We start from the raw sequence: 24,408 nt of genomic DNA, 5'->3' as shown, positions 1-24,408 counted from the left end.
TATATTCGTTTCAGGCGACCTTTCCTGGAATTCGTAAGGCTTAACTTAACGCACAGGGCACAAATGAATGAGCCAGTTCCAAGTGAAACAATTTGGTATACATGACGGTGAAATAGACAGCGAATGTGTCCATTGGTTCATGAAACGATTCATCAAAATCTCCGGTGACCAGCCGAGACAAGAGACTTATTAATTTTATCTTCAGCTGTTTACTGGATAATATAGTAAGCAGAAAGGCAACCCTAAATTCATCAGATGTATCAAGTAACTGTAGCTCTCTTATCTTCTTCTCCAAGCTAACAGCAAAATCTACCCAGAGTTTAGAATGAAATATTTGACGCCACATTACATTTTCTCTACTCTTTGCTGCCATACGTGGAAATTTATGGTAGTTTGTTGCTTAGTATAGTACTTTGTGCAAAATTTTCATGATCACCTCTTAAAAGAAAACATAACCAACTTGACTTCATATTTTAAGGAGAGGAAGGCACACCTGAAATATTCAGCACCAGAATAGACTAGGTGCGAAAATATGCGCCACAATTCTGATAGTACGAAGTTATGACCTCGTGAAAGTACAGCATTTAAACTTCTGCGCGTATCGGTTGTTGTCACTCCCTCAGCCTAATTGCAGCCGCCTAATTCCCGAGCTCTAAGTACTCTGCACCGGAGTAAGAGGTTTGTCTCCACAATATCGGTGAACCAACAAGCCTTAGTGCTTAGTTCCTTGCGTCACAATGCGCAGTTTCTAACCTGTAACCGGTGTCCGAGATCTCTTTGCTTTGAGGAGGAGATAAGTGTTTAACGTCCCCTCGGCAATGAGGTCATTAGAGGCGGAGCACAAGCTCCGATTAGGAAACGATGGAGAGGGAAATCGGCAGTGCCCTTACAAGGGAACCATCCCGGCATTTGCCTGTCGCGATTTAGGGAAATCACGGAAAACCTAAATCAGGATGACCGGACGCGGGTTCCAACCATCGTCCACCCGCATGAGAGTTCACTGTGCTGAACACTGCGTCACCTCGCTCGGTCTTTGCTTTGAACACTTTTATGTGTGATTTACAAATGCAGTGTAAATTAATGAAATGAATAGGTAATTAAAAATAGCGTAGCGGTATTTGACTTCTAACATAGCAACTGTGCGTAATTTTCTTTGCATTAAAAAGCTGACGTTGTTAAAGTGAAGTATATCTGTAGGAGTCGCGCTGTTCTTCGACGTGACTGGTATGATTAAATTGTAAATCGAAAAGTCAATAAAGCTGTTTCATAAGAATTAAGCTTTTCGCGTGAAACAACGTGCTCTCGAACAAGATTTCAAAACAAGTGGAACAGACGTGACCCCCTACCGCTCCTCTTCCCTCGCCAGCCAAATTCCTGTGAAGGGGGGGGGGGGGGGGGGGGGGAGGCGCTGGTTGTAGTTCCGCTGTGCAGTACTCGGCGCTCAGGCATCAGGCGGTTGCGGCGGGGCGGAGCCAGTCACGAACAATGGGTGCGGAAGACAGTTAAAAATCTGCGCATTCAGAAGGTCATAAATGCATAGTGTCACAATATGACCCAAATTTTTACGTCGAATCGACTGCTGGGGCTGATATCTTGCTAGTCTGCTTTGCTCTCCTCATACACTGCCCAGTCACATTAATGTCACCTGTCGTTCTCCAGTCCAGCTGTCGGACGGATCTCAGAATCTTCCCGAATGCAGATCGATAGCTGGGGCATGCAGCGTTGGTTCTGGAGCAGTGACATATTTAATCCGGTCAAAGCGAGGATGCCGGCGGTTGTATATACTCGTTTTCTCAACGTACAAATTTTAATAACAACAATAACATTAACAGATGCAAAATAGAATAGCCTCTCCAGAGCCAAATTATGATGCTATCTGCCTAAATTACAAGCCATATTAATCCCTTCTCTATTCCAGTTAACGAACGTGAGTTAATTTAACATTCATCATTGACAGTCTTCCGATTTACAATCGGAGATCAGCAGGATTGGTTTTTTGAAGTTAAATAGTGTTAGAATAGATGCCCTCCGGCACTCATAAACCGTAAAAATCACATCTAATTAGGGCATATTTAGAAAAAAAACTCGACATATCAATAATCGCTTTTCTTTTATTCCACGCTGAACCCGATCACTTCCGCGAACTTATTCTTACTACACTACTACGGGACACAGCAACTGCCCTACAACAGCGTGCAACACAGCCAATGAATAGTTTAGTATTGTTAGCCAAAGATCTGCTAGAAATGACGCATTACTCACCAGAGTTGCAATTAACCGAAAAATACAAAAAATCCCATAATCTCGACGTGTGACGATATTGAAAGCTCACACAATGGCTGCAAGGAGCATTCTGCGACAGGCTCTCCAACAGACCGGCCTGCTCTCTGAAACTGACAGTGTATGATACTGATCCTTGTTTGCCAATAAGTTGTTCGTAGTTAATCTTTGGAACAGTAGATAGCATACGTTGGCTCGCGTGCCAAAAACATTTTCGATTACGGTTGTGTTTCGCGAATGAGTCTTCGATCGAACACAAATCCTGCAGCGCGCAGTCTGACATCATTCCTATAAAGTTGGGTAACCATACGGGTAAATAATTTTTCTTTCAAATGATAGAGCGCAGCGATCAGTCGTCCTTTTCTTCCAGGTTTTATTAGCCAAATCTAGATTTTGGCTAGTGCCCAGCCATTATCAATGCACTGTTTCATGGTACCAATGGATAGGGCGCTTATATCACAGTTCGTTCAAGAAAGAAGCCCAAAAACAAGAGACTGACGTACTAGGACATGTATTGATACCATGAAATAGTTCATTAATAATGGCTAGGCAATAGCCAAAATGTAGATTTGCCTAATAAAGTCTTGAAAGAAAGGACGACAGATTGCTGTGCTCCACTGTCTACTCTGGCTTAAGTAGTGAAAGTTTAACTTCAAAAAATGTTCAAATGTGTGTGAAATCTTTGGGACTTAACTGCCAAGGTCATCAGTCCCTAAGCTTACAAACTACTTAACCTAAATTATCCTAATGACAAGCACACACACCCGTGCCCGAGGGAGGACTCGAACCTCCGCCGGGATCAGCCGCCACAGTCCACGACTGCAGCGCCTAAGACCGCTCTGCTAACCCCGCGCGGCCGAGTTTAACTATAACCACCCTGTTTCTTTGTTGAGTGTAGGTGACCGAGATGAGAACATGCAGAGTCTTAGCGTCGTGTTTGTGTGTTTGTGTTGATGAGATATGAGAGAGAGAGAGAGAGAGAGAGAGAGAGAGAGAGAGTAAGATAGAGGCGGGGGGGGGGGGGGGGGTGAGATTATGAAATCTGGTGTCGTGACATACCCTGCTCCTCTGCGAAGCCACTGAGGGGCCGGCCGAACCTCAACGGCCCCATCCGCCGGACGCGTCACCACCTTCATCAGTCTTCAATGAACGAGGCATTGTTACGGACACCTCCGCAGTGCGAGACCGGTAGATCTGTTGCGTGCAGAGCCGAGGCCAAAAATAGCGACTCCAGTTGCCGGGCGAGAGTTTGCGCTTGCCGCAACACGCATTAGTAGAAAGCAGTCGCCTTATGATTCTGGGGGAAGGGAGAGGGGAGGGAAGGGCCACTGAGAGTGGGAGAGGGGATACAGCTGAAGGTCAGTAGATGCGGGCAGCTGCGCTGCGACAGCGGAGCACAGCAGTCGACCGCAGCCGTGCCGTCAGCACGTGGCAGGCGCCTCAGCACTTTGCTCCGTGACGTCAACTCACGCCAGTGCAGACAGTGATGGTGCGATGTGAAGCAGTTTGTTTGACGTGATTTCATATCCGCTCTTTTTCTGCAGCTATTCCATAAATACGTTCGAGGAGACACTTCCTCTTGTGGTCTTCAGCCTCAAGACTGATTTCATGCAGCTCTCCTAGCTAGTCTATCCTACACAGGCCTCTTTCTCTCCGCGTAACTACTGCAACCTACATCCTTTTTAACCCGGTTACCGTAGTCAGATTTGGTCCCCCTCTACAAATCATTTTTTTCTTCAAAAAGAGCAAAAAGGCATGATGAATGATGGCCACCGTGTATTTTGCGAACATATTTTGTAAATGCATCGAAACACGTGGTGCGCAATGTAAGTTTGTATTGTGACCAAACGAAAGTGTTTAGTAATGCAAGCAAACGTAACGTGATTTTAAAAATACAAGTAGAATTAGGAATAAGATTTGTAGGTGGAAAACTATCAAAAAAATGTTCCAGCCGGACATTTCACAGCAAATTAGCGATAAAACAAAGCATTATATTTCTTTGACGGAACCACGAAAGCCTTCTGACGATGAAATGTACAAATTCGAATCCGGAAACGGGACTTTTTGAATAACGTAACCCAAAACCAATTTTTTTGTGGCTGTTTGCCGTCCACCATCAACAATTTACCTCTCTACGATTTTTAATTTCGTCCCCCCTTTTCCGCAAAACTCTCCCCCCCCCCCCACCGCCCCCCTCCCCGCTCCCTCTCTCCCCTGACAATTCATTGGTTCCTCAGAAGGCGTCCTATAGAGAGATCACTTCTTTTAGTCAAGTTGTGACTAAAATTTAGTGTCTCCTTTATTCGGTTCACTACCTCATCATCTAACCCATGTAATATTCAGCACCACATTTCAAAATATTCTGGTTCGTTCTTATGTCAACTGTTTATTCTCCACGTTTCACATCTGTAGGTTAAGCTCCAGACAAATACTGACAGATAAGACTTCATAATTCGATGTTGACAAACTTCTTTTTTCTCAGGAACGCTTTTCTTATACTGGCATTCTACATTTTATTCTCACAACTTCGGACACTGTCATTTATTTTGCTCATCAGATAGAAAAACTCACCTACTACTTATAATTTACCGTTGATGATATTCATCTTATAATGTCTTTCCATCATACTATCCATCTTGTCAATTGATCTTTCACTCCTTTGCCGCCTCTGTCATAATTACATTGCAATCGATAAACATCAAAATTTCCATTTCTTCTAACTGAACCGAAATTCTCTTTACATATTTCTCTTTGCTTCCTGGACTCCTTTTTCGTTGAACAGACTGAATAGCCTTGGGGAGAGGCTACAGTTACTCCTCATTTCCTTCACAATTACTGCTTCCCTTTCATGTTCATCGACTCATAACTGCTGTCCGGTTTTTGTACGAGTGGCAGACAACCTTCCTTTCGCTGTATCATTATTGAGCGGCTTGTTTCTAATTGAAGAGACATATTTACTGCAAATGGTGCTATTATTAGGGTATGCTATCCGATACAATTGTAAATATTTGCACTCAAATCCAAACAAACCATCGTGCAGTGCAGGAATAAAAATCAGCTCGTAATGTGAAGAGGCTATAGAAGAAAGGAGCTTGGGGTTTATGCCCCTTGACGTCGATACGAACCACATGCACGGATAGAAGGAAGTGAGGAAGGCAATCGTGAACAGAAACCATACCCGCATTTATATTCGATCTTGACAAACTTCTTTTTTCTCAGAAACGCTTAGGGAAACCATAGAACATATAAATCTGGGCGGCTGGACTTGCATTTGAACTGTCGAGCCCACAAACGCGAAATACAACAATCGATGTTAGTATGTCTGTATACTGAGCAAATAGTTAAGGAAACAAATGAGAAATTTGGACAAGGCACTGAAGTTCCCAGAGAATGTAATCTTTGAGACTTGCCGATGACATTTTACTTCTATGAGACATGGTAAAGAACTTGAAAAAGACTGTGAACGGAATAGATAGTGTCTTGAAAAGAGGGTGTGGGATTAACGTCAACAATAGTAAAATAAGGATTATATAATGTGGGAAACTAAATTAGATGACGCTAGGGAATTAGATTAGCAAATGAGACGCAAAAGTAGCAGATGAGTTTTATTATTTGACCAACACAACTGAGGATGGCTGAGGTAGGGAAGATATACAATGCAGACTGGCAATATCAGGACAAGCATTTCTGAAAAGAGAAATTTGTTAACACTAACATAAATAAATGTTAAGAAGTCTTTTCTGAAGGTGTTGTTCTGGTGCGCAGTTCAGACACAAATAAAATCTCATCTTCTGAAATGTGGCACTGTATGTGAACGCTAAAGATTAGATGGGTAGGTAATAACTAATGAGGGCATACTGCATCGAATAAACGGCGGACAGATGAATTTAATAACTTAACTGACAGAACAGATCGGTTGATAGGACATGACCTGAAATGTCAATGAATGGTGAAATTGGTAATGCAGGGAAGTGTGTGAAGGAAGGAGGACAGAAATTGCAGAGGTAGACCAAGCACACACCACAGTCGAGGCTGCAAACGCACAGATGATGGTGTAGGAAATTTTAAGTGGTAGTATTTGACCGCCGACTTAGTGCCTATGTCCTGGAGTAAATTCCAAACCTCTAAAAATGTCTCTAAGCACTATGGGACTCAACATCTGAGGTCATCAGTCCCCTAGACTTAGAAGTACTTAAACCTAGCTAACCTAAGGACATCACACACATCCATGCCCGAGGCAGGATTCGAACCTGCGACCGTAGCAGCCGCGTCGTTCCGGACTGAAGCGCCTAGAACCGCTCGGCCACAACCCACTCTGAGACAGGAAGTATTCAGCAGCGTCGATCGCATTATTTGACACTGCTATTCTATACAGAATGTTTCTGGAGGAATAGTACAGATTTTAGGAGCTGGTAGTATACAGTAGACTAATTCGAATGAAACATTCCTTATAACATGTGTCCAGTTAAGGAGATACATCTGGTGACAGAGATAGATTTCCATTTCGCGTGTTGGTATTACACTTCCTATGGGTTCATTTATAGACTGTCCTCCCTGTTTTGAAATTCAAGTTGCGAAGCTGTGTTTGAACTGAATTTTTCAACTGTGATTGTGGTTTATTGACCAATTCTGCTGCATCGTTTAAGCATGCCACATACATTTAAAGATGTTGTTTATGCCAACATGGTGTTTGTGTAGAGATATTGTAATGGAAACGCTGCTACTGCTTGTAAAGAATATGGTAGACTGCTTTCTAATCGCAGGATTACCGGATTCAAGAGTGTTTACTCCTGTTCTTATTGAACTACGTGAGACTGGTTGCAGCGCCTTATAGTCATCTCTCACCTGAACGTGCGAATATACAGAATGTGGACGAAGTGGAAGACATTCAGTTGGTAATACGTCGTCCTTCCAAAACTCACGCAAAATATCTACACATATCGGTGTTCCACATACAAGAGTGCTGGGTACATTACGTGTGCACAGCCTTATCATTTACTGTCGATCCAGCATCTTCGACGAGGAGATGTAAACAGACTACTGGAATTTTGTCGTCGGCTAAATGCAAATCGCCAAGTCGTCGTCTTTTTCTTGTGTCCCCGTCCCGCATCGGCGTCACCTCGTCACCCCCTGGGAGGGAGTGTGTGTACCCCAGCTGACTGCGTGCAGTTGTATTCATATGAAAGTGGTCGGGAGTTTTCTAAATGTTTGGGAAACTTGTGACTGGGACGGGAATTCGGTGCCAGCCCCGCATTCACCTCGTAGGATGGGGGAAACCGCCAAAAAACACATCCAGGCTGGGCGGCATGCTGAAACTCGTCGTTAATTTACTGCACAGATTTGATCCGTGGCGGGCGCACTCTCCCCTCCCGTAGCGGCGCTGTAACACCCACGGCTACCCCCGGGTGGGTGATTGCAAATCGCCAAGTAATTTCATTACCACTGTTCACTGATGTCGCCACCTTCACTTGTGGCGATATTAGCAACAGTCCTAACTCACGTTGGTAGTCCGATGAAAACCCACATGACTTGGTGAAGACACATTTTCACGAGCTTCTCTCCGTAAATATTTGGTATGTTGTGATAGACAACAAGATGATCGCTACTATTGTGTTTCAGGCTCCCGTTATCTAGACTTTCTAGGGAACGAGTTTCCACCATTATCTGTAGAGATTCCTTTCGCTATAAGGACATGTGAATCATAATGTAAACCTAACATTCCCCGGAAGATGGACCTGCAGAAATTGTCACGTTTCTTCAGCACCAAGACCCTCGACAAACACAAGAGATGAATTAGTCGTTCACATAGTGAATAGTGTTGCCCTCATAAAAGAACGCCAAAACAATTTTTACATTTATTCCAATTATTTTAGTTAATTGAGTAGTAAGTGCTCTCTTTAAGTTTTTTACCTTTGATTTTTGAGAATCTTTTGTATGATTTTTTAGGTAAGTGAACAGACATCATATCAGTTCTTTAAAAACTGCCCTAGCTCTGTGCAAATGCCATAGTGTGTACTGCCAAAATCCATAACATGACTGTGTAAGCATGAAATTAATACTGACTTATGATGGTATATGATTAAGTTCGAGAACATCAGCTTCAACTCGTTTTTAAGTAATCTATAGGACTAACACAATATCAGTCGAATGTGGGAACGCATAAAATCGAACATGAATTTTGTAGTAGTCTTGTGCACCGCGGAGACTAAATTTCGCATGGAATAACTCGTTTTAAAGAAATTAACAAAGGACACGAAAACTTTCATTTGAATGTGGTTCAAGACGTATTGCCGTGCATAAATGAACCAAAATTATCGATTAAATGTAAGTGTGTTATACTTTTTGTGGGCATTAGATGGGAAAAAGCGGCCGTATAACGCAATACTGAATTAGTTTATTAGGGAAACAGCCCCTCCATAAAAGAAAGGTATGAGATTTAATGGGTACAGATTCAGACTCAGAAATCTAGAGGTGTTGAACAATTCCTTCCGATCAGCGAGAGTTTTTCCGTATAATAGTGCCAGAATCTGTGACGCTAACAGTATTGTATTACGGGGAGTTTCGCTCATTGGTGAGCCGAATGTCGACCTTTCTCGCCTTAACATTTCCAGATCCGGAACCGTGTTTCGTTCATGGTCGGCTAACTCTCTCGCCAGTAGAAAGTATACATTGAAGGTCGCTCCTTCAGTCGTAAAAACGCTTTTCTTATTTGTCTGTGTCCGTTTAATTTCTTTCGCCACCGTCGCGAAACTGATCTACAGCACTTCTACCGAAGCAGGCTGGGTAGTACTGAAGAGGCTGAGCTTCTATGAAACTGTCCATGTAGGATGTTTCTCATTTCGGAACGTATAACGGTTTCTTCTAGTTAACGACTGAGAGCAACGAAATCACTCCCAGTCAGTAACGAGCCACTACTATTTTTATTTATTCCACAGCACGGCTCTACGAAACCTAAAGCTGTTAGACGTTCTGTAGTTCTGTCTCGTCTGCGACGTGTATTCCCCTAGTGAGCTCTGCCAGTGAATTTCACACTTTGAAAGAAACACTTAGGTTACCAAGCGTTTCTGTTGTTTTGCCATACAGTCCCTGTCACCTTCACAAATATAGTTAGCCGCAAGGTTCTTCCAATTATATTCATGAGATGGAGGTTAGGCGAAGTAGCATGTGATAATAGTCAATAACGAAAACTTCCAGCGGTGTACTTTGGTTTTGAATAATTTTGTTAACTGATATTCTTTACTCGGGGCACGTTAAACGTCCCACTAAATCTCAACGTGATTTAGTAAAACATGCTCTGGACCTGCTATACAAATCTTTTTCTCTCGCTGTTCAAGACCATATATGCCAGCTCAGTGACGTCACATCTGCCAATGTTTTTATTTTTTGTACGAGCAGTTTAGTAGCAGCGTAAATCACACCATGCTACTGCTTTTTGGCTGGTGAAAGAAGGCGGCGCCTTGTAGTGTTGTAAACTAACGTGTGCATCTTCGCAGGAGCTCTTAGTTCACATTCACAACTGAACACAAGCAATCTGAAGGAGCTTATGCTTATTCACGGATTCAGCATTTAAAACCAGTGGTTTTGTGAAGTGATTTCAAGAATTTGTAAGGATACTTTTTCAGATGTCTTCTAACTCTATTTAATCATCGTCTATTAGATTTTCTGTCATTATTCAAACAAATATGCAGCCCTTATTTCTACACATCCCTATATTTCCTCTTCGTAATGTGCAACAGAGACCCCAACACATTCGAACCGTAGTACGGTTTAGTTCCGTTACGAATTTGATTGTTGTCTCTAACAAGTGGACAATGTTGTCTCAGTATACAATAACGAACCAGAGTCTGCCACTTCGTTATTCATAGGCATGATATGAGTGACTCCAGTTATCGTATCGCAAAGAGCTACTGCATTTCATTCTATTTATAAAGAGTTCGGTTTTCAGTTAATTGGTATTTACAGTCGGTTACCGGTATTTGCCTAAGTAACGAATCTTGTCAGGATCTGATTAGACACGATACATGTTCCATCAAGTAAGATAGTCTAATCCGCGAAACGTGTGATGCCACAACAAACTTTACAGACGAAAACGACTCTCCCTCTCATTCCCTTGCGTTGGGAATACAAGAACTATCTTCGCGTTTGTTGATGACTCGAATATCATTCAGAATTTTGCATAGTAAAAAAATTCTCAGTATACCCACAGATCGTGATAAATATCTCATATGTATTTTCTACAAGAAGAGTCAGTTCTGAGCCGGCCGGTGTGGCCGAGCGGTTCTAGGCGCTTCAGTCGGGAACCTTACGGCCGCTACGGTCGCAGGTTCGAATCCTGCCTTGGGTGTGGATGTGTGTGATGTCATTAGGTTAGTTAGGTTTAAGTAGTTCTAAGTTCTAGAAAACTGATGTCCTCAGATATTAAGTCCCATAGTGCTCAGAGCCATTTGAATCAGTTTTGTGCTGAATGGAAAGATTTTACGTGTGAAGACCCTAACTTGGGACTAGTATTATTAATGTTTACGGGGGATCGTTGTTATCATCGCGATGATAGTTTTATTCCAAAAAATAAGTGCCTGGCTATAAATCCGGGGTTTAATCCCCAGTCGGCGCACAGATTTATTTTCTATCACTTTGATATTTGACAATGATTGGCGTGCGGGAAAAATGTCGAGTTGCACCATTGTTCAGAGTTCCTGGGCAAGTGGCGGCTATGTAAATCAACGGAAGGCAAAGGTATACCACCTCCAACAGCACTACGCCTATTAAACCATTAAAGTATACAAACCAAAGTTCAGGCTGATGAGAGCTATTTCGAGCCAGTATGTTGTAGAGTGGAAGAGGCAGACGTGGAACGGCGGCAGACGACGACAGCAGCAGCTGGCGTAATGTGAGGCCACATAAGTGGTACAACTCAAGCACTTATTGTGAACATCTTTCCGTCTGAGAAACTCTGGAGTACTGGTGTGCGCGTTTCGAAACAAAGGCCGAGGTCATGGTTATGCAACAGCGTATTGTGTGTTACAAGTAGGCCTACATGTAGACGCTTTCTGCGTCCAGTCACCTCCATTGAAAAGCTCACCGACAGACGTGCCTGCATTAAAAGGTGGACAGCGTCTGCAAGACAGCTCGTATATGACACAGTACAGGGCCGCTTCTGCCATTAACCAAGACCAGGTGGCCTCCTAGGTAGGAAAAATTTTAGGGGCGGCAAAGAGCGGACAAAATTAATTTTAAATCCGACAGTCGACCGGGGTGGCCGTGCGGTTCTAGGCGCTACAGACTGGAACCGCGCGACCGCTACGGTCGCAGGTTCGAATCCTGCCTCGGGCATGGATGTGTGTGATGCCCTTAGGTTAGTTAGGTTTAAGTGGTTCTAAGTTCTAGGGGACTGATGACCTCAGGTCTTAAGTCCCATAGTGCTCAGAGCCATTTGAACCATTTAAATCCGACACTGAACAAATGAGAAAAAGAGGAAAATTCAGTTTTAAAGGAATTGAGGACAAGGAATGAAAACAGAAGACTATCCCCAGCAAATGAGGACGTCTGGTCACTTCAGTTTATTGATTAGAAGTGTAATAGTAGATCTGCATACTTGTACCGTTGGCTGTTGATGGTGGTGGGTGGCAAGGGGGGGGGGGGGGGTGATTATCGGGGAGACCGATGGTAGTAAAAAGGAGTAGGTGTAATTTTTGAGGTCTCGCCTAAGGCGGCAAAACACCTAGAAACGGCCCTGACTCAGTAGTCTCGCTGGTGCACTTCCTTTTGATGGATTCAGTCTTACTGTTCACTAGAGTGAAACAGGCAGTCGGCTACAGGAGTGTGCCTAGGACGAATTTAACATCAGGAGTAGTCTCTACCACATAATCGGAGTGACAGACAAATTGTGGTTTCACTTCGTTACAGAGTTAAATTTCTCATCGCGTGTGTCGTATGAGCATGGTGCTTTGAGCTGTTAGTGCTCGTAAGAGAAGGAAACTTCTGGAAAGTAAACTCGTGTGCATAAAGACCAAAAACGACAGAGTAAAGGAGGTGGAATAACAACGCACTGTTCTTCCAACATATGTGCAGCGATCATGTGCAGGAATTTTTTGTCGCGTGGGAATTAAACTAATATGTCGGAGCAACAAGAAGATCGCTAGTCCACCAAAGAAAGACACCGTCGATACTCTGCTCACGTCTCGAGTTAGTAAGGTTAGCTCCTAGCGCGGGATTGGTTTACAATGGCGAAACGGGACGTCCGCGACCTATGAGATCAGCTCTGAAAGAACACGAGCGTCCCATACAGCTCTGAAAATATCAAATTCGAGGTGGAAGAGCACCATAAGGAATGTGGTAAAGATGTACACTACTGGTCATTAAAATTGCTACATCAAGAAGAAATGCAGATGATAAACTGCTATTCATTGGACAAATATATTATACTAGAACTGACATGTGATTACATTTTCACGCAATTTGGGTGCATAGATCCTGAGGAATCAGTACCCAGAACAACCACCTCTGGCCGTAATAACGGCCTTGATACGCCTGGGCATTGAGTCAAACAGAGCTTGGATGACGTGTACAGGTACAGTTGCCCATGCAGCTTCAACACGATACCACAGTTAATTAAGAGCAGTGACTGGCGTATTGTGACGAGCCAGTTGCTCGACCACCATTGACCAAACGTTTTCAATTGGTGAGAGATCTGGATAATGTGCTGGCCAGGGCAGCAGTCGAACATTTTCTGTATCCACAAAGGCCCGTACAGGACCTGCAACATGCGGTCGTGCATTATCCTGCTGAAATCTAGGGTTTCGCAGGGATCGAATGAAGGGTAGAGCCACGGGTCGTAACACATCTGAAATGTAACGTCCACTGTTTAAAGTGCCGTCAATGCGAACAAGAGGTGACAGAGACGTGTAACCAATGACACCCCACACCATCACCCCAGGTGATACGCCAGTATGACGATGACGAATACACGCTTCCAATGTGCGTTCACCGCGATGTCGCCAAACACGGATGCGACCAGCATGATGCTATATACAGAACCTGGATTCATCCGAAAATATAACGTTTTGCCTTTCGTGTACCCAGGTTCGTTGTTGAGTACACCATCGCAGGCGCTCCTATCTCTGATGCAGCGTCAAGGGTAACCACAGCCATGGCCTCCGAGCTGATAGTCCATGCTGCTGCAAACGTCGTCAACTATTCGTGCAGATGGTTGTTGTCTTGCAAACGTCCCCATCTGTTGACTCAGGGATCTAGACGTGGCTGCACGACCCGTTACAGCCATGCGGATAAGATGCCTGTCATCTCGACTGCTAGTGATACGAGGCCGTTGGGATCCAGCACGGCGTTCCGTATCACCCTCTTGAGCTCACCGATTCTGTATTCTGTTAACAGTCATTGGATCTCGACCAAGGCGAGCAGCAATGTCGCGATACGGTAAACCGCAATCGCGATAGGCTGCAATCATCTTTATTAACGTCGGAAACGTGATGGTACGCATTTCTCCTCCTTACACGAGACATCACAAAAACGTTTCACCAGGCAACGCCGGTCAACTGCTGTTTGTGCATGAGAAATCGGTTGGAAACTTTGCTCATGTCAGCATGTTGTAGGTGTCGCCACCGGCGCCAGCCTTGTGTGAATGCTCTGAAAGGCTAATCATTTGCATATCACAGGATCTTCTTCCTGTCGGTTAAATTTCGCGTCTGTAGCACATCTTCGTGGTGTAGCAATTTTAATGGTCAGTAGTGTACTCTTTGCAGAACCTCAACCGCTAGTTAGGCAACCACTTACCTTGAATAGGATGTTACGAGAGGCGAGCGACACAGTGGCGGCCCCACTAGAATGAACCGCGGTACAGATTTCTACCGCGTCGGCTGCCAGCAGTAGCTAGCATGCGGACATGCTGCGCTTACGAGGCTGCTCTGTCCCCCGCGGCCGCGAACACTGCCGCCGGAGGCTCACAACGTGCTGGCCAGTCTTTACCGCCTCTACACACAGTGGGGGCAGCGCCACGTCACACAGGCAGCTCCCTCCTGATCCGTTAATGTGGGCTGGTAAAAATCCATGTAAACTAGCGTCAGTGGAGAATATCACATCTCTTCCTCTCTATCCGCGACGTCTAGTCATATGACGAATATTATTCAAGCTCACTTCTAAGAAATTATAGGGGTAGAAGGAAACGCAGTACAGTATATAAGACGTCAAACTGCGATGCCACATACACCGCTGATTTTGTCTCTCTCAACCTAGAGAAATCCTACGAACGTTTCTGGCATTCCGGTCTTCTTTTCAAATTCCAGATTTACACACTTCCAATTGACTATATACGCCATATTGCATCTTTCCTATCTATTCGCCCATTCTTCGTAACTATTAACACTACCAGTTCCATACCTACCATTCAACTGCAGATATGCCCCAAGACTCCGTCCTGTCTCCTTTCTTTTATCTTTTCCACACTGCCGATATGTCCAAGCCACCTCCGCCTGTCCACCTCCTTCAGTATGCTCGTGACACTGCTTTTCTCGCCCTCACCTCTTCACTCCACAAATGTCAGTGATCCCTCCAAGTGGTTCTAGGCGCTTCACTTCGGAATCGCGCTGCTGCTACGGCCGCAGGTTCGAATCCTGCCTTGGGCATGGATTTGTGTGATGTCTTTAGGTTAGTTAGGTTTAGGTAATTTTAAGTCTAGGGGACTGATGACCTCAGATGTTAAGTCCCATAGTACTTAGAGCCATTTGAACCATCTGATACCTCCAACTTCTTTTCAGTCAGTTTACCTCCTGGTGTAACCAATAGCTCCTCAAAATCGATTCCTGCGAAACCCAGCCAATAATATTATAGGACGAACCACCAGCACCTTCCTCCTCCATGATTCCTACCTTACCATTTACGACTGCCCTATTCAGTTAACTAATACACTAAAATATCTTGGACTAATCATAGACCGGCAATCGACACGGAAACCTCATCTACTAACCATCCAACAAAAAGCTCACAACAGACTTAAACCATTAAAACTACTAATTGGCCGAACAGTTCTCCACTGTCTTCCAGACCTACAGAACCTTGATCGGACCAGTCCGCTCCTATGCAAATGTTGCATGGATATTCGCCCTTCCTAAGTTCTGTAAGTCCCTTCAGATCCATGAGCGTCATGCACTCCGCCCAGCTTTCAGCATCTGTTTACCGTCTGCCATAGTCATCTTTTCCCATCTCATCAAAATCCCACCTCTCCTCACTCACGCTGAAGGCCTTCGGACAATGTACACCATCCCCAAACTCGACTTTAATAATCCTACTGTCGCCCCTCTAATTTCCAACCCGCTCCTCTACAGATACATCTCACCAAACCTACACCTGCACACCCTCCACATCCTCTCCCCAGCATCTACCCATCCTACGACCTATAAATCCACCTCGCCAGTTCCGCCTCATAAGGGCTCCCTTTTCCTTCCCTACCCGTTTTTCCGTTCGTCCTCCTTTCCTGATCCCCATTTCTCCTTCACATTGTGGTCTTAACGACACCCCATTCCGCCCCCCCCCCCCCCACCTTCTATATTCCTGTCTCCCAATATCCACTCCTTCTCCATTGATACTACCCATCAGTGTTCCATCCTTACGCCCGCACCCTACTACCCACCTCAACGCCAAACTTTCTTCACTTTCAACAACAGACAACCTTCCCTAAGACAGAGCATTCTAGTTTTAGTGACAGGGAAGCGCTTCTGTTTAAGATTAGTGTTTTACATGGCATCATGAGTGGAGAGGGGCAGTCAAGGTGCTTGTTCCTTGAATTTATGCACAAGTAGCGAAGCTTTCACGTAGATTTTCTCGTAACAGGAAGTTAATTTGTCCACATCAGGGTAAAATGATCGCATCTCTTCTGCAACTCTGTGTAACGCATTTGCATGGCAAGTAACGTACAATATACTGGGTTAGAGAATTCGAAGGCGTAAAAGGTGTAAAAACAAGATGGCTGACAGTGGAACAGTTGAAGGTGTTCCTGGCGGTTATTTTGAACCTTTCAGAGATGACTGTGTTTTTTTTGTTTTTTTTTTGTGTGTGGGGGAGAGTGGTTAAGATCTCTATAGGTTGGTTTTGTCTGTTAATTCTTTGAGGGCAGAGAACAGAGTGCCATTGCAGAGAGCTGTGTATTCATTTATCATCAACTGTTCCACTGTCAGCCATCTTGTTTTTACACCTCCAGCTTTTCCACTGCCAGCCATGTTTTGTTTTTACAGCTGATAAACAGTGAAACAGTGAGTGACAGTGACAGTGGCAGTGGCAACTCAATATTCAGTGTTTGACAGTGATGAAGACGAAAAAAGAGTAAGTGAAACACTATGTAAATAGACACTCACTCACACACACACACACACACACACACACACACACACACATTGAATTAAATAATTCCAGGCATAGTAATAACATAGTTCTTCAAATCGTAATTTTGGCTCAAACAATTTATCTACTTTAAGGTATACGTGGTTGCAGATGACAAACTGTGGAACAAACAGTCACTGTAGAAACACACGTCAGAAAAACCACACTATGTGGTAAAAAGGTATGAATTTTTCATAATTTATGTGTCTTTTCAAATATCTGTAATTACATTTTTTTTAAACTAATAGCTACATGTATACAAAACAACAAAGAACGTTCTTTATCTTTAACAGATGTAAAATAAAAGCCCACTGAGGATGCTGCAACTGCAGTGAAACATGTTTGGGTTATAAAACAAAACTGTGTTTTGCTAAAGGCGGACCCTATCCAAAAACATATGTATTGTTAAAGCAAACATGAAAAAAAAAGAGCTTCAATACCAAGATGATTATTAGAGAGGAAAATTGCAAGTAGGAATGTGTACCATGAACCATTGCGCCATGGCACTCTTTGAGTAATGTGGGTGAACTGATCAAGTCCGCTGCAATAGCGGCCGCATCTTTTACAACTCGGCGCGGTGTGGAACCCAGAAAAGGTTTATTGAAACATTTCTGGAAAGTGTACAGAAGCTACTCCGCATATGGTTTTCCGACAGAGTGTGACTGTCGATTTGGATGAGCCCCTGGACGCGCCCAACACCGAGTGAGCGCGCTAGCGTTTCTCACCCACATTGACAGACAGAGAGATTAGGACAGACAGAGAGACTAGCGACAACGTCAGCCGTGCTTAGCCCAGCCGCTGACAGCCCAAGGTCAGCGCTTCTGTCCACCGGCCCAGCTGGAGCTGCGCACCGGATCGCGTCCAAGGCCCTCCGACTGCAGCACAGTGCAGCGATGAGTTTGGTATTATACTATCATATTTCTTTGTCACAGTCGATATGTCAAATATTTACATCGATTAAATTTGACAATGTAATAGAAAACTTTGCCAAAAAAAAAAAAAAGGGATCAAATATAGAGCCGCGCCGTAGATTGGATCATAAAAGTCGTTCGTCTTCTGTTCACTAAAGTGTGAAATATAACCGCTTGGAGCGCTTGCATCGCTACAGTTATTTGCCGTATCTGTAGTATGTTACTAAACATGGCTTCAAAGTTCGTGTGTTCCTTCGACTCTCTTTAATAACCATACTTTGACTAGGGTGGGGGCGGGGGAGCAAGGAGCACAATGCATGCTATTAATTGTGTGGAAATGAGCAGATGGAATATGCTACAGGCTACGTCATATCCACAATCACAACTACAGCCATTCATCTCTACATCCAGGCACCTTTGCAGCAAGCCGAAACAGAGAGTGTGGTCACAATATAAAACAAAAGAATAATTCTTAACTTTCCATTACACTTTGTCTATTTTTGAACTCTGGATGCCCCAAGTAAAAAACCGCTTCGTCTGTTTCGTACTTTTTATTGATTCTAATAATTAAATTCTATTAATTAAATTATTCAAAATTGAAGTAGTTCTTATTGACCATACAATGTACTAAACATTTATTTACCTTCAGATATTCCGCCTTCAGTAGGTACTTTAAAAATCGCTTCACACGTTTCTGGAATTATTTTGGTTAATGTGTACTATGGTGTTCGAGAGCTGTATTTTAATCTATAGTAGTTCTCTCCTGTATCAAGAAATTGCAGTGTCACGGCGAGACCGTCTTCTGCACATATAGCACTTCTCAAGTGAGTATTCTGTTTTGTAATATAAGAAGCCGCTTTACTGAGGAAATACTGAAATGCACCTCATCCATTCGTAAGTAATTTATATAAGACTTGACGTCCTCCGCTTGTTGCTCTCGTAACAAATTTTGCTGAATTCGTTTATTATCCCGACGTAATACCCACGGCTTCACCCAGGTATGTTTCCTTTTTTTCAACCGCTGTTTCTTCCAAATGTGCACACAGTGCAATTGGGTACAAACAACTGCAGCGCCTAATAACAAATTGTTCTCAGCCATATTGAAATATCAGGAAAAATATGACGAAGTGTAATATCCGTTTTTAGTGCCCCGTCAAAGATCTTTGTCAAAGAAATTTGAAGAATATTTGGCCATATTTCTTTGTCAAAGAAATTTGACGAGTATTTGATCATATTTCTTTGTCAAAGAAATTGATAGTATAACACCGGCCTAATGCCGCGACACAGGTCTGGCAAGGGCATCGTCACCGACGCCCCTCCCCCCCCCCCCCCTTCTTTTTGACATCCAGAACGTCAGCCAGTGTAACATTATACAGACTGTAGCATCACAAGATATAATTTTTGAGTTTCATATAGCACATGCAGGCGTCGCATGTTACAATTAATGTGCAGGCCGGCCGGTGTGGTCGAGCGGTTCTTTTATGTGCTTCAGTCTGGAACCGCGCGACCGTTATGGTCGCAGGTTCGAATTCTGCCTCGGGCATGGATGTGTGTGATGTCCTTAGGTTAGTTAGGTTTAAGTAGTTCCAAGTTCTAGGGGACTGATGACCTCAGATGTTATGTCCCATAGTGCTCAGGGCCATTTGAACCAATTAATGTGCAGCTAAACCACTACAGGTCATGTATTATTTTATTAGCTTCTTTATCTAAATCATAAGATTTTAATTGCCCTGATGGCAACAAGACGGAGTTTAAAACCACCGCTCGACACGTTAGTCAACACAAAGATGTTAAGTTTCATGTTGTTGAGTCTCGAATGTGCCGGCGAATGCTGTATTGAATGTGAAAGAACAGATAAACTTCTAGGTATGTTTTCATCTTGTCGACACTAGACGTTCGTTCGTTCAGCAGACTCACCCGTAATTAATTCGGGAGGTCGCTAATATACTGCTGTTGTGATACCCGAGACAGAAGCTCCTTAGGAATATACAAGGATAGGATCAGATTTTTAGAACATATTCCTAACATACAGAGGAAGAAAATGGGTTATACGAGAAAGGCAAATTAACGATTCGTAGTCGAATTTCACATAATAGTCTTTTCTTTCCAGAAATATTCAAAATGCCCTGCTGGTTACGTATCATTAATTTGTACTTCTTGGACTGTGGGCTATCACACGCGCACCAACCCACCCTCCATTCCTCCCTCACTTCGCATCCTAACTTCTGTGAGGGTACAGAATTCGGCGGAATTAAATTTGGAAATGTTCCATAATCATAAAAAAACTGTTGCGGAAGATGGGTAATATATATTTTTATCTATGTGATAAACATCATTGTACAATGAACACTTGTAGAAAATGAGTAGTAGCATGAAATGAAGCGTTTGTGGATACAGGTTCAAATATCGCACGTTCTTTTTCTATGCCAGAGAAGTTTGTCCTGAAAGTTTGGGATTGGCCTTATGTTACGCATGTTACGACCGCTATACTCGCTATTGCTGGTGCTGCCTCTGGACATTAAGTAATGCAAGTCACAATAACAAGATAAACAGTGACGTCCCCAACAAAATCACAAAGGCGTGTGTTAACGAGCTAAGGTATGGATACCGACAAAATAAATAAATTTAAAAAAATTCAAAAATCAACCTGTTGCTTCACATTCATCCTCACACTCAGACTAAAATATAAAAAAACTTTAAAGGGTTAATATGGTCTCTGGTCATATCTTGCGATGTATCTCAGGCTTACAGTGGCATCGTGAATCTTCAGTTTTCTTTCCTCGATATAGCCTTTATCCATTACGTATAAATAAAGATCGGTATGGATCTGATTTCCTAATGAATGAACTATTATTATTATTATTTACTCACTCTTTTATGTTTTTAATTATTATTACATTTCTTATTAATGACTTTTACTAGAAATTACTATAACCTTCAGCCGTGCTTTCTTTGCTGACTATTGCCTTTCCATCTGACATGTTAATGATTATACAGTACCTTCTCTTTTTTCTCTGCCTCGTGATGACTGGGTGTTGTGTGATGTCCTTAGGTTAGTTAGGTTTAAGTAGTTCTAAGTTCTATGGGCCTGATGACCACAGATGTTAAGTCCCACAGTGCTCAGAGCCATTAGAACAATTTTGAACCTTCTCTTTACTCGAAAGGTTTTTGTTTTAATTTTTGCATACATGACATCTATTTTAATTTACTCATGCATCTTGTACAGCTTTTCAATTCTAGCCGGTCGTGCATTTCCGTCATCTCAGTTTTTTTATGTCTATGTTATATTCTGTCTTTTTCAATTGTTGCGTTTTTATAGTTTATCCATGCAACAGTTACTCTCCATCCAGGTCGCAAAGTATCGCACACGGACATATTTTCTTTCTAAGGCATCGATATCGTACTAAATCAATTGCTTATCCTGAATCTATAAACACCGAATCAATCTTGTTTCCTGTATCCGCAGCACTGAGAACATCAAATGCGACGAGAGAGAGAGAGAGAGAGAGAGAGAGAGAGAGAGCTGAGTTCCACATTATGTTAATTTCCAAGTATAGCGTCACTTTCTCGCTATTTCAAATCATATTCTTAAAAATGTAAGTAAAAAGTATCCAGACATGAAATGTTGAAGAAGTCTGTATGACGACGAAGCATGAACTCTCTGCAGGATGAAACCCTTCCACGACCACTCTTACTGCGTACTTGCGAACACGACGCCGCTCTGTTTTCCGCACCTCGTCGGATGCCGGCGTCTACACGCTCGTCAAAGAAGGGAATAAATCTCGAAGCAGCTCACGGAGGCGGTTACCACGCAGCCGCCGAGCTGGAACCAGTGCCATGAGCGTTACAAATTCAGCGGGAGGGTCAAGGTTGGAATCCGCGCGCATTCCGCACAAAGCCACAGGATTTTGCTGTCTGTCCAGCGCTACAGAGAAGATGTTCCTTTCGCAGGTGAGCACAAATGTTCCAAAACTATGTCCGAAACTATTGCAAAAAAGAAAAAGCGTTTCTGAAGATGTGGGGCCATTCAATTCTACCAATATTATCAGAAGAACGGTAATTTCGTTTTGTACGCTGCAAATATATATGTTTTGCAATATCTCGAAAAAAAGCTTATCTTTGGACAACACCCGTAATTTCGGCTCTCTGGCTACCCAATTTACGGTTTCCGTACTTCCTCTAAATAAACTCAGGCAAATTCCGTTAAAAGAAGGTTCCGTCGGGTCGAACACATAATTATTAACGGTTAACTATGCGATTTAGATTTTTAAATATTTCATTGAGCTGATGAGACTGATAGTTATGTAGGTGACTTTAGTATGGTCGCCGTTTCCAGGTCGAGAGTACTACGGAAATGTTTGGGTCCGTATCAAATGAACCTACGGGAGCGTATCAAAGGAATCCAGAGGTGCCCTGCTAGGTTCCTAACAGATCGGTATACCCCATACACAGGTGGATCAGAGATGGTCTCAGAGCTTAAATAGGAAGTACTGGGAGAAAACGCTGTTGGCCACATTTAAGAGAACCATTTTTAGAGGAAGATTTTGCAACGATTTTAAAGCAGTCATCACATTTGCTAGAAAATCCTAAGAAATTCTGGTCGTATGTAAAGTACACAAGCGGCAAGACGCAGTCAATACCTTCGCTGCGCAGTGCCGATGGTAATGTTACCGTCGGCTGTGCCGCTAAAGCGGAGTTATTGAACGCAGTTTTCCGAAGTTCCTTCACCAGGGAAGACGAATGGAATATTCCAGAATTTGAAACACGAACAGCTGCTAACATGAGTTTCTTAGAAGTAGATACCCTAGGGGTTGCGAAGCAACTCAAATCGCTTCATACGGGCAAGTCTTCCGATCCAGATTGTATACCGATTAGGTTCCTTTCAGATTACGCTGATACAATAGCTCCCTACTTAGCAATCATATACAACCGCTCGCTCACCGATGGATCTGTACCTACAGATTGGAAAATTGCGCAGGTCGCACCAGTGTTTAAGAAGGGTAGTAGGAGTAATCCATCGAACAACAGACCTATATCATTGACTTCGGTTTGCAGTAGGGTTTTGGAGCATGTACTGTATTAAAACATTATGAATCACCTCGAAGGGAACGATCTATTGATACGTAATCAGCATGGTTTCAGAAAACATCGTTCTTGTGCAACGCAGCTAGCTTTTTATTCGCACGAAGTAATGGCCGCTATCGACAGGGGATCTCAAGTTCATTCCGTATTTCTAGATTTCCGGAAAGCCTTTGACACCGTTCCTCACAAGCGACTTCTAATCAAGCTGCGGGCCTATGGGGTATCGTCTCAGTTGTGCGACTGGATTCGTGATTTCCTGTCAGGAAGGTCGCAGTTCGTAGTAATAGACGGCAAATCACCGAGTAAAACTGAATTGATATCAGGTGTTCCCCAGGGAAGCATCCGAGGACCTCTGCTGTTCTTGATCTATATAAATAACCTGCGTGACAATCTGAGCAGTTTTCTTAGGTTGTTCGCAAATGATGCTATAATTTACCGTCTAGTAAGGTCATCCGAAGAACAGTAAGCGATTTAGAAAAGATTGCTGTATGGTGTGGCAGGTGGCAGTTGACGCTAAATAACGAAAAGTATGAGGTGATCCACATGAGTTCCAAAAGAAATCCTTTGGAATTCGATTACTCGATAAATAGTACAATTTATATATATAAACAGAGCACCTCTCCAACTTTCGATTCATAGTATATGCTGAGGCGTAGCTATGCTAGGGGCAGGAGTGTTAAAATGTGCAGGCAGATATTGCCGCATCGAATTAGTTCGCGCCTACAAACAGGCAACCCAGTGAACAGAAAGCGAGCTGTCGTCGCTCCTTCCTGGGCATTTCTTGTCAGCGTCTTCAGTGTGAGTTAAGAATTCAAGAATTCGGAGACATGTTCTGTCTACTGATATATACCAATTGTCTTTATATCTTGCAGTTTTCGTATCGTTATCTTCTGAAACCTCAAAGGCACTTATGAATGATGCTCTACATCGAACACGAATGCAGTCTACAATCCACTGCTTTCCACACGTACTGAGATAATTAAAACTATCAGTTGATGGTTTAGTAGAAGTTTGTGTACTGCCAGTAATGGCAGAAACTTTCAGTCGGTTCCATGTAGTTTGGCTTATCCAGTAGTTTGTCTACACAGGTAGATATGACTGATGCATTTCATTAACGAAGCAGCCTGATGCTTATGCCCTTATATCTACATGGATACTCTGCAAATCACGTTTGAGTGACTGGCAGAGGGTATAGAGGAATCCTTTATTGCGATCGCTATGTCTCTTTACCAACTATGCAAGTCGATAGGGAGAAAGAAGGATAGAAATTGTGGAAAATGAAAGGGAAAGTGGCGCGCACCGCACGCGATGAGTACAGGTTGCAGCGTAACTGGACGTAAGTTCCGCTTGCGCGGGTGAAAGTAGCGCCGACGGCCACGCCGGAACCGAGGCTGCAGGTTGAGGTGAGGTCAGAGGCCGGGCACAGCCAGAGCTGCCCTTCACACCGGCAGAAGCTGTCTGCACTGCCGCGTGGCATGCGTCTCTAACAAGGCAGGAATAAACTGGAATTATCTTCATATCGCTGAGCGCGCACAAGATGTGTCCGCCTCAGTGCCAGTTGCCATGTACGAGGGGTGTCTGGAAGGTAAGTTCCGATCAGTCGCAAAATAGAAACGACTATGAAAATCCGATAAAGCTTTGCACAGATGTGTTGGGAAGTGCCTATAACATGACCCTAGATAGCATCACGTCGCTCTTCTCATTTCTGAGCTCACAGTGAGCGCGTAAAGATGTCTAGAAAATAGTGTCT

The 24,408-nt window shown here is 43.4% G+C and overlaps 1 protein-coding gene across 7 annotated transcripts in view; it reads right to left on the bottom strand.

Moving 5' to 3' along the window:
- Positions 1-24,408, bottom strand: part of LOC126355963 (uncharacterized) — a 628,239-nt gene that overhangs the window by 100,401 nt on the left and 503,430 nt on the right. The window contains exon 1 of one of the 7 annotated variants that reach the window (XM_050006623.1): positions 3,340-3,545. The exons of the other annotated variants lie outside the window; for them this stretch is intronic. The gene's annotated coding sequence lies outside the window, so the exon portion shown is untranslated. Of the gene's footprint in view, positions 1-3,339; positions 3,546-24,408 lie in introns of those variants that run through there. 7 annotated transcript variants of the gene reach the window in all.

The sequence above is a fragment of the Schistocerca gregaria genome, chromosome 1, assembly GCF_023897955.1.
Source record: "Schistocerca gregaria isolate iqSchGreg1 chromosome 1, iqSchGreg1.2, whole genome shotgun sequence".
NCBI classification, from domain to species: domain Eukaryota; kingdom Metazoa; phylum Arthropoda; class Insecta; order Orthoptera; family Acrididae; genus Schistocerca; species Schistocerca gregaria.
This window is presented reverse-complemented; position numbering and strand designations above follow the sequence as displayed.